The 12,085-nt window shown below is 40.1% G+C and overlaps 1 pseudogene; it reads right to left on the bottom strand.

Moving 5' to 3' along the window:
• Nucleotides 1-1,231: 1,231 nt before the first annotated feature.
• On the bottom strand, nt 1,232-2,098 carry LOC149474671 (uncharacterized; annotated as a pseudogene).
• Between the last annotated feature and the right edge of the window lie 9,987 nt (nt 2,099-12,085).

Genomic DNA, 12,085 nt, shown 5'->3' with positions numbered 1-12,085 from the left:
TCACCTGATTTGGATGTAAATACCCTCAAATTAAAGCTGACAGTCTGCAGTTAAAGCACATCTTGTTTGTTTCATTTCAAATCCATTGTAGTGGTGTATAGAGCCAAAAATGTTAGAATTGTGTCGATGTCCCAATATTTATGGACCTGACTGTATATAACAAATGTGTGAAAAAAACCCACAAAACTCTCAACCTCTACTATAACAAAATAGACCAATATATAAGTGTCATATAACAAAACTCATACATATAAATTAAAATTAAATTAAACTAAACTGCCACCAAATAAAGTAAACCATGTGCCAAAAAATTGATGTATATCAAACATATAAAAAATCCAACATAAAGTCCATTAAATAAAGTCCATATTAAATATATGATCTTTCTTCAATGAAGATATGGAATCTTTCTTGAAAAAATATTTTCTCCACAAACGTGAATATTTTAGTGCTCAACACCCCATCAAAGTGCAAATTCACCAGCCTGAAACAAATGACGCGGTTGCAGTCACGTGGTCCGGCCACGTGATAAAGGCGTACGTGATGACGTCACTGCTCGATCACGCCCTAACACATTTTGTCACACGACTTCGTCTGAGGGTGTGATCAGCAGTGGGTTACGCTAGCTCATATAGAGCTGCTCGTTCTCCCATAGGACAACATTGATTACTGCACTGATATCCTCTAATGCAGTGGTTCTCAACCTGTGGGTCGCGACCCCTTTGGGGGTCGAACGACCCTTTCACAGGGGTCCCCTAAGATCATCAGAAAACACATATTTCCGATGTGTAAAGAGCAGCTACTGTGTAGAAAGCAGCTGCTGTGTTGAAAGCAGCTACTTTGTTAAAAGCAGCTACTGTGTTGAAAGCAGCAGTATTGGAGGTAAAACGACACTCATGAATTATAATTACTGGGTAAATAATTTTATGGTTGGGGGTCACTGCAACATGAGGAACTGTATTAAAGGGTCACGGCATTAGGAAGGTTGAGAACCACTGCTCTAATGAGAGAACACATGGTGACCTATACTCCACTGATTGCCTATAACAGACATATTAACAGGGGGGGGCCATAAAGATATTCCTTACTGCCATCTTGTGTTCAATCAACTTAATATCAGTGCCATCTTTTAAATCATAATAATACAAATCAATCATCAAAACAATATACAAACCGATACAAGTATATTAAAATAACATTAAATAAAATAAAATACACAGTTGAAAATTAATTAATAATCACTAATAAAGCAATTAAAATCGAATTCTACATTTAAACCATTGGGGGTCAGAGCGTCAGTCAAATATATCCATCTGGTTTCACACTTAGATAGTTCTCTTATTCTGTTTGACCCGCGCCACATAGGAGGAATGGAATCTATTCCCCAGAATTTTACACAGGAAGGATCTTGATTATGATATTTTCTAAAGTGCATAGACACACTATGGTGTTTATAACCTTTTGTTATATTTTTCAAATGTTCTAGAATCCTAATTCTCAAATTTCTTTTTGTTCGGCCTATATATATAAGACCACATGGACATTCTAAAGCATAAACCACATGAGTGGACTCACATGTGATAAAGGGGGTTATATCAAACTCCCTTCCATTGGATTTAGAATGGAATTTGGTAAGACCACTAAACATATTAGTAACTAAGCGGCAAGCTGAACATTTTTTACATGAATAGAAGCCTTTTCTATCCCAAAAGATACCCAACTGTTTAGGTGGATCCAGGATCTTTTTCACCACTTTGTCCCCAATAGTGGGGGCCTTCCTATAAATGAACATGGGTTTATCTGGAATAATTGTTCCTAATATTCTGTCCATTTTTAATATATGCCAATGTTTATTGAAAATATGTTCTACATCTCTATATTGTGCATGGAAATTAGATATGAAACCCCACTGATGTTTATCATTCAGTTTTAATTTAGGTTTATCCCCAAGAAGTTGATCCCTGGGTATATTAAATACTTAATTCACTGTTTCCTGAAGACATTTCTGATTATACCCTTTATCAACAAATCTATCTACAATAGTTGCAGATTGGGCTAAGAAATCATTGTCCTGACAACAATTCCTCCTAAGTCGCATGATTTGACCTTTTGGAATATTTTTAAGACATAATGGGTGATGGCCACTAAACCATGGGAGATAGCTATTACGATCAGTGGGCTTAAAGTAAGTTTTAGTTAATAAGGTGTCCTCTTTCTTGAAAATCATTAGATCCAAAAAATGGACAATCTCTACACTATATTGATAATCAAGTTTAATGTTATTAGGGTTATTGTTCAATCCCTCAAGAAAAAATACTAAATCGTCTTCAGAACCTGCCCATATCATGAACAGATCATCTATGAATCTTTTGTATAGCAGAATCCGTTTATGGCCATGATTAAAGACAAAGCAGTCTTCCTATTCCACCATAAATAGATTGGCTTTACTGAACACAAGATGGCAGTAAGGAGTATCTTTACAGTTCCTGCTGTTAATACGTCTGTTATAGGCAATCAGTGGAGTATAGGTCACCAAATGTTCTCTCATTAGAGGATACCAGTGCGGTAATCAATGTTGTCCTATGGGAGAACGAGCGGCTCTATATGAACTAGCGTAATTCACTGCTGATCACACCCTCGGACGAAGTCGTGTGATGAAACGTGTTAGGGCGTGATCGAGCAGTGACGTCATCATGTACGCCTTTATCACGTGGCCGGACCACGTGACCGCAACCGCGTCATCTGTTTTAGGCTGGTGAGACGCCACTGTGTGTGCTGGGAGCAGTGTACTGTGTGCTGCAGGCTGGAAACGACTTTTATATACAAAAGGCTTTATATTTACTTGCACAATGTGAGTGTGTTTTTAAAGGGGGAATTTTGAAGAATAAACATTTAAACTATGGCGAATGTTTTCTATCTATTCACATGTGGCTTATACTTACCATGATGGAGAGTATTGAGATCATCTGATGAATGAGTATTATCGATATGCTGCTGTTTTTTCCACATCCATTGATATTTGAAAGATATGCTGGTTTATCACCAGTATCTGGTGAGTTTGCACTTTGATGGGGTGTTGAGCACTGAAATATTCACGTTTGTGGAGAAAATATTTTTTCAAGAAAGATTCCATATCTTCATTGAAGAAAGATCATATATTTAATATGGACTTTATTTAATGGACTTAATGTTGTATTTTATATTTATATTTTATTTTTGGCACATAGTTGCACTTTATTTGGTGGCAGTTTAATTTAATTTTAATTTAATTTTATTTAATTTTTATTTATATTTATAAGTTTTGTTATATGACGCTTATATATTGGTCTATTTTGCTATAGTTGAGGTTGAAAGCGCTGTTTTGTGGGGTTTTTTCACACATTTGTTATATATAATTTAATTAATTTGAAAATAGCAGCTCTAATTGAATCATCTATTGGGATTACCACATTCATGAGGCGCAATGTTATATGCTCTGGGATATATTGATAGGTATATCGTTATTATTCTTTTGCCTATATATCTTACATTTATAGTTATTTCTGTTATATACTTTAAAGCAATGGTCTCCAAACTGTGGCCCGGGTGCCGGATGTGGCCCTTTGCTTGAGTTTATCTGGCCCTTGGGGCACTATTCCACCAACTGTCACCAATGATGGAGCACCATTAATGGGGCACTATACTTCTCACTGATATCAACAATGGAGCACTTTTCTTCTCATTGATATCAACAGTGGGGCACTATTCCTTCTCATTGAAATCAATGATGGGACACTTTTGCCAGGGCATTTTCTACTCCCACTGGCTACAGTCCGGCCCCCCTAAAGTCTGAGGGACAGTAAAATGGTCCTTTGTATAGAAAGCTTGGAGACCCCTGCTTTAAAGTGACACTAAACTATATCCTTATTCTCCTAAAATAATCCACACCTTAATGGCACTGTAGTCTATTTTCAGGAAATTGTTTCTCACTGTGTTTTTCTGCCTCTTTGTAATGTTCTCCATTAGCTCATCTCCTTCCCCTCCTCACAGGGGCATAACTACAGGGGTTCCAATTGCTACCATTGCCTCATGCTCCAGGGGGCCTGTGTGGCTCCCTGTATACCTGGATAGGAGGGGTGGCGGGGTGGGATATAGAAGAACTAATCCCCTACATTTTCCTTCTGTAGCCACTGAAAGCCTACTTCTCCTCCTCTCCCTCCCTCAAGCATTCAGCAGCTGCAGGAGGAAGATGGAAGGGATTGGTTCTTCTTAATGCTGCCCTGCCACCCCTCCAATCCAGCTTCCTCTTCTTTCTGCTGCCCCTGCGCCCCCCTGTGCTCCTCTGGCCCCCACCCCTCCCTTAGCGCTGCCGGGTTCACCCCTCCCCTCTCCCGCCAGCTGTTACGAGGGATGTGTCGGGATGGAGAGCGGGGAAGGGGTCAGTTAAATATGTCATTTATTGGCCCCTTACTTGTCTGGAAGGTTTTAGCTACACCTCTGCCCCCTCACCTAGATTTGTTTGGAGTGTGCAGTGCACGTTATTTGCTATCATCTGCCCTGTTTTTTGCACATTCTACATCCCATAGTACATAGTCCCTAGTCCATCCCAGGTGCGAGCAAGAGAGGGTGGCTACCCTTCTACACAGTGGGACCATTGAGAATGAACATAGCCACCCTCTAACATTAAGTTGGATCACAACAGCAAGAAAAAAGAGCACTTTGGAGATTTGGAGGAGACTGAGAGCAATAAAAGGTGCTTTTTATAGTTAAGAATACATACTTAAATAGATTTTATTTTTTAAACCAGAGTTTTGTGTCAATTTCCTGCCATGCATTGTACATTTTAAATATCTTCTTAATTTTAGCGTATTAGTGGAAATGTGTTTTTTAGTTGTGGAAAATACTATGGAAATAAAGAGCAAGTTAAAAGCCATTTTTGTGCCAGGCCAATAAAACGATTGGAATGCTGGTGTTTAAAAATCTTTGCAAACTCTTGGACCTAGAGTGCACATGGATTGTATCATACTGATGGTTTAATGAGGGGTAAAATGCTACCAGCCTTCCAATCTGGCCAAGTACAAGTTTTGACATGTTTTAGGGGAATCAACCAAAACTATATTGTTATTGCACATTTGTAGAGCCCTTAGCACATAAAATCTCTGAGAACAAATACTGAAACCTCTGCATAATATACAGTATGTAATCCGTATAAAATGCCAAAAATTGTTGTGAAACTTTCTCATTGTGCTAAGCTGATCTTTAACTTCCTTTGAGCCTATACATCCCTAATCAGCTTTTTGTAGCACAATATTTACTGTTCAGAATGTTTTTAGGTCATAACTATAAAAAAAAGGAATGTTTTTAGGGACTACAGAGGGAATTATGGAAACAGAACCAAGTGTAGAACAAAAATAAAAAGCAATTTTTTCTTTTTAACCACTTGCCCTCCTGAGGATTTACCCCCCTTCCTGACCACGTAACTTTTTGCATTACGGCGCTGCGTTACTTTAACTGCAATTGCGCAGTAATGCAACACTGCACCTAAATTAAATTTATGGGGCTTTTTTTTTCCCACTAATTGAGATTTCTTTTGGTGGTATTTGATTGACTGTGTGTTTTTTATTTTTTGCACTATAAGAAAAAAAAGACCAACAATTTTGAGAAAAAAACAATTTTTTTTACTTTTTGCTATTAAACATATCCAGTAAAAAAATGGAAAAAATCATATTTCGTCATAAATTTAGGCCAAAATGCATTCTGCTACATGTCTTTGCTAAAAAAAATCCCAATACGTGTAAATTAATTGCTTTACGTGAAAGTTATAGCGTTTGCAAATGGCGGTATATATAGTGGGATTTTTAATTTTTTTTAATTTTTACTAGTAATGGCGATGATCAGCGACTTATAGCTGGACTGCATTGGACATTCTGACACTGGGGGGAACTGACCTGGTGTCACTGACATCCCCAGTGACACCAATACAGTGATCAGTGCTAAAAAAAAAAGCACTGACAGTGTACTAATGGCACTGGGCAGGAAAGGGTTAACATGAGCAGCGATCAAAGGGTTAACTGTGTGCTGGGAGTGTTTTACTAGGGGGCTGTGTAAGCGTGCCTCACTGTATTCACACTGCTTTTGATGGCTGTGCTGTGCTGTTAGAAAACAAAACAGTTCTCCTCCCTGTCAGATATCCTCGGAAATCACCAGGCACCGGCGAGTAATCACCGGCCAGGACCCGGTGGTTGACAGCCGTGGCCACTAGAGATGAGCGAATTATTCAAAAATTCGATTCGGCTGATTCGCCGAATTTGTGGAATAAATTCGATTCGATGCAAATTTATTCGCTGCGAATTTAACTTATAAAAAGGGTTTCTAGGCTTCAGAGAGCCTTTATATTAGTGCAGAACACTGTACCTTTAATTTAAATGCCCTTGGAGTCTGCTGGGGAAGAGAAATAATACTGTCAGTCAGTATGACATGCAGATGAGTGCCGTCGATCTTAGAATCACCGCACACTTCACTCATTTGGGCAGTCACGGGGCCAAAACCAGAGTGTGGAGCCACAGTGTGGCGGTGGAGGCAGCAGCAATGGGAGGCCATACAGCACCCTATGACAAAATGGAACCCACCAGCAGTGTGAGGAGACCTGAAAGTGGCACATGGCAGAGTGTGGCGATGGAGACAGCAGCAATGGGAGGCCGTACAGGGACCCATGACACACTCTGGACCTGGCAGCAGCATGAGGAGGCGGTACAGGGGCCCATGGCAAGAAGAAGAAGAAGAAGAGGATGAGGATGAGGATGAAGAAGAAGAAGTAGGATGAGGATGAAGAAGAAGAAGAAGTAGGATGAGGATGAAGAAGAAGAAGAAGAAGTAGGATGAGGATGAAGAAGAAGAAGAAGAAGTAGGATGAGGATGAAGAAGAAGAAGAAGAAGTAGGATGAGGATGAAGAAGAAGTAGGATGAGGATGATGAAGAAGAAGAAGTAGGATGAGGATGAAGAAGAAGAAGAAGAAGAAGTAGGATGAGGATGAAGAAGAAGAAGAAGAAGTAGGATGAGGATGAAGAAGAAGAAGAAGAAGAAGTAGGATAAGGATGAAGAAGAAGAAGAAGAAAAAGAAGTAGGATGAGGATGAAGAAGAAGAAGAAGTAGGATGAGGATGAAGAAGAAGAAGAAGAAGAAGAAGAAGTAGGATGAGGATGAAGAAGAAGAAGAAGAAGTAGGATGAGGATGAAGAAGAAGAAGTAGGATGAGGATGATGAAGAAGAAGAAGAAGTAGGATGAGGATGAAGAAGAAGAAGAAGAAGAAGAAGTAGGATGAGGATGAAGAAGAAGAAGAAGAAGAAGAAGTAGGATGAGGAAGAAGAAGAAGAAGAAGAAGAAGTAGGATGAGGATGAAGAAGAAGAAGAAGAAGAAGAAGTAGGATGAGGAAGAAGAAGAAGAAGAAGAAGTAGGATGAGGATGAAGAAGAAGAAGAAGAAGTAGGATGAGGATGAAGAAGAAGAAGAAGAAGAAGTAGGATGAAGATGAAGAAGAAGTAGGATGAGGATGAAGAAGAAGAAGAAGAAGTAGGATGAGGATGAAGAAGAAGAAGAAGAAGAAGAAGTAGGATGAGGATGAAGAAGAAGAAGAAGTAGGATGAGGATGAAGAAGAAGAAGTAGGATGAGGATGAAGAAGAAGAAGTAGGATGAGGATGAAGAAGAAGAAGAAGAATAAGTAGGATGAGGATGAAGAAGAATAAGAAGAAGTAGGATGAGGATGAAGAAGAAGAAGAAGAAGAAGAAGGATGAGGATGAAGAAGAAGAAGTAGGATGAGGATGAAGAAGAAGAAGAAGAAGAAGTAGGATGAGGATGAAGAAGAAGAAGAAGAAGAAGTAGGATGAGGATGAAGAAGAAGAAGAAGTAGGATGAGGATGAAGAAGAAGAAGAAGAAGAAGGATGAGGATGAAGAAGAAGAAGAAGAAGAAGTAGGATAAGGATGAAGAAGAAGAAGAAGAAGAAGTAGGATGAGGATGAAGAAGAATTCCAGTGCAGCAAAAAGTGTATCTGCAGAGAGCTCCGCTATTTCTGACAGTTCTCTGACAGTTCCTTCACATTTACAGCGGTTGAAACATTGTATCTATTTGTTTCCGAATAAAAACATCTGTATCCTAAATGGAAACAAATAGATACAATGTTTCAACAGCTGTAAATGTGAAGGAACTGTCAGAGAACTGTCAGAAATAGCGGAGCTCTCTGCAGGGACACTTTTTGCCGGCTGTAGAAGGGATGAAAATCGGCCGATCGGGGAAAATTCGATTCGTGCATCCGAAGTTTGCTAATTATCGGATTCGGCGCAAATCGAATTTTTCCTAATATTCGAAACGAATTCCACTTCGCCATGTTCGATTCGCTCATCTCTACTGGCCACGAATATATACGTATATGTGATTTTGCACACTCTATGCCACCCTGTAGCAGTATTTATGCTATAGGGCGGCTGGGAAGTGGTCAAGGAAACCCTAGAATATGTTGATTTATTGCTATACTGTACATACAGGGTTATATAATATGTTCACAAATTATTAAAGCAGAACTCCAGGCAAAAACTTCTTTACATATCCTTGTTGCTGATTTTTTACCTTCACTTAATATGTCATCCATCTTCTGGTTCACGCAGTAGTTGCTCTGAAATAGCCTATTTATTTTCAAATCAAAACGTTAATTATTTTTGGTTTCCTGTATGTAAGACCAGTGACTGCTATGCCTCCTATTCCCCCAGCTACTGGTCCTGGCACATCCCTTCTGTAGTTCTTTCTTTAGGAAACAGTGATGTAATTCAGCCCCACTTGCAGTGGTTGGTAGACCAAGGCTCTCAGACACATTTAACAAATACAGGTCTAGAGAGGAGAGGATATGGTGTAATCTCTGCTGTTACAGCTCCTCCTTGGCAGAGCAGATGCTGTTATCTTTTGAATTACAGAGATGAGGTCATGAAAATTCAGTTAGACTTTTCTCCAAAATGGTAAGGATTTTCAACATTTTATTAACTGTTTAGTGTTTTGTGTAGGGTTGGAGGGGGTGTACTAAGGTAATTTTTTTGCCTATCCCACAGTTCTTTAAAGGTTCAGGAGATAATTTTTTAACCAACATGCTGATAGCCCTTAACCCCTTCACGCCGGATCATCCCGGCGTGAAAAGGAGTTCCTGTGCGGGGAGGTGGGCGGGACGGGGCATGGCTTAGTGTCATGTGGCTGTCGTGACGTCACGGCCGGTCACATGATCGGGAAAGGTCCTGATCGAAACAGTGGAACGGGACCTTTCTGTGAGTACCTCACATGTGTGTACCTCACATGTGTGGGCGCGCGCTCTCAGCACATATGTTTATTGCTACATGAACGCAAATATGCGGCCACTCGGCGTCTAGGCCCAGACGCCAGGAGTCCGCACATTTGCGTGCGGCCGGCGTGAAGGGGTTAAAGTCCAATCCCAACCAGTTTTGGGTAGAATGGAGAAGGAATTGAACCTTTACGAGGTTGGCATTGCTGTCTGTGTCCCTAGTGGGTTACACATATCTGTTTACTCCCTGCCCTCAACCATGGTGATACAAATAGCAACACAAACACTTGTATTAGAGTGGTGAAAACGTAGAACCCCTAACAGGTTTTTATTGCTGTCCATAACTTCACTAGGGAGATCTAACATTACTTCCTGTATATAAGAACGGAACTGTGGTCATCAGAACGGGGCGAGAGGGGTAAGGAAAACAACAAAAACTGACAGAAATTCTATCCTTTCCCTATTTTATTTAAAACTAAACAAATAAATATTCCTGGGGTTAGATTTTAGGTTCAGAAAATGAGCCCAATAAATGTATATAACAATGCAAAATTAAAACTCATTACATTAAAACTGAGTAGAGATAAGCAAATTTAAAAATGACACAAATGTTTCATTTAACTCAAACTGTTCTTTTCCTGAAAAGTGATGTGTTGATTATCCTGGATATGTGCTTACGCAATGGGGAGTAAATAAGGAGAATTGGCAGTTTACAGTCTCTAAATGATTCTCTTGGATATTTGCATACCGGTCTGCTTGAGCTGCCAAAGAATCGGGCAGTCACAATGCATTGGATATATGATTCTCTGGACAAATTCACTTGTTTGTTCAATTGAGTTTCTTATCATTCAGCATTAACTGGATTTGTTAATTTTGTGGTAAATCATGCAACAGGAATTATGTGATTCTCTACTGCAGAGTTTCTCAACTGGGGTTCTGTGGAACACTGAGGTTCCTCCTGGGGTTGCTAGGGGTTCTCTGAGCAATGAGAAATTTCTAACTCCCAGTAACCCCTCATATTAATTATATTTTTATCTGTGTGTAAGGGGGCAGTTTTCCCATTGGTCAACAATGTAAGAGTCTCCTTCTCACAATACCCATTATTGTAAGTGGTCCTTCTCCCAGTGGCCACCAATGTATGGAACCACTACACCAACTACCAATATAAGAAGGTACTTTTCCACTGACCACCATTGTTGGACACAATTTTCACAGTAAGTGTTTCTTTTCTGGACTTTATTATTATTATTGTTTCCATTCATGATTGTTACTGAAATGGAACAGTATTATATAAGCTAGATACACTGAGGTAGGTTTACCAGAACTGGTGCACACAAAATCTGGTGCAGCTATGCATGGTAGCCAATCAGTTTCTAACTTCAGCTTTTTCAATTGAGCTTTGGCAATAAATCCTAGAAGTTGATTGGTTTCTATGCAGAGTTGCCCTAGATTTTGCACTCTTCAGTTTTAGTAAACAAACCCCACTGGGTGTCAAATATGCTAGATATACTACATTCTTTGTGCTTTATGTATCATTTTATTTACAACATACCGACCACACAAATGTCCCATGAGCTATAGATGTAATAATATATCAGGGGTTCCCCCGATATATGAAATTTATTTCAAGGGTTGAGAAAGGCTGATCTACAGATTAGACATTATTTTATGCACATACATAGACATTTTGAAAACCTGTTTTGTTGAATTCATTGCATTCATCCACTTTTTGAACATCCTGTATATGATTATTTCTACCTAGCAGTTTTCGTTTGTCTTCTGTCGGAATCTCTTGACCATAATTACTGTAACTACATGATAATTTATGTATGGGATAGTGGTCTTGGCTCATTGTCATTGTTCCTTGCACAACTTTTTTGAACAAGTCAAATAGTATTTCTCAATAGTTCTCTGTACACACAGGGGTTGAAAACCTTACCCATATGTATAGTCCGGTCATGTAAGTTCAGTTTGGAGGACCTATAATTTGAATGAAAAAATGGACAATGACACCCTGGACCTAGAGGAATCATATTGGCATGGGAGCAGGGGCGGACTGACAACTCATGGGGCCCCCGGGCAATAGGGGATCATGGGGCCCCTGTGTCCTTGCCCAAACTCAAAAAAGCCTATAAAAAAGGTACCAGGGGCATCTCATGGGGCCCCCTACTGACCCTGGGCCCTCAGGCAGTGCCCGAGTTTCCAAATGGTCAGTCCGCCCCTGCATGGGAGGAACAGGACTGCAAGATATCCTGGGTCCATATCAACCTGTCCCAGTCGTGCTCTACTGGTGCTGCAAAGGCAGTGCAAGCCAGCCAGTCTTCAATGTCAGACGACCTGCAGGGAGATTTTGAGAACGTCTATGAAGATGACTGAGCATACTGATCATGCTACAATCTAGCATGATCTGTTTGGCAGTGCATATCTTACAAGTTTGCAAAATTAGTGAGAAAACCACCTGTGTGTTACTGCTTGGAATCTGCTGGGACACCTAATTACAAATATGGGAAATGGACTGGTGGCCTAGCTGCATCCAACATGTAATTTAGAGAGGACACCGAGGGCATAACTCAGCTTCATATAAAATAACTCTTCAACATCCATCTTCCTCTCTCTTCTGCAGGTGCAGGACTGAGTGTAAACTGCATGCTTTCCCACACCCACAGCAAAAAACATGCTGTAGGTAGCAGACGCATTGGGGGGGGGGGTGCCATTGCTTCTTAAAGTGGTTGTAAAGGCAGCTCCTCCCGCACCCACCCCCCTCCCCCCGAGAGGCTCTCTAGGG

The sequence above is a fragment of the Staurois parvus genome, unplaced genomic scaffold (assembly GCF_062004578.1).
Source record: "Staurois parvus isolate SC_StPar_1 unplaced genomic scaffold, SC_StPar_1.0 ptg000004l, whole genome shotgun sequence".
In the NCBI taxonomy this organism is placed as follows: Eukaryota; Metazoa; Chordata; class Amphibia; order Anura; family Ranidae; genus Staurois; species Staurois parvus.
This window is presented reverse-complemented; position numbering and strand designations above follow the sequence as displayed.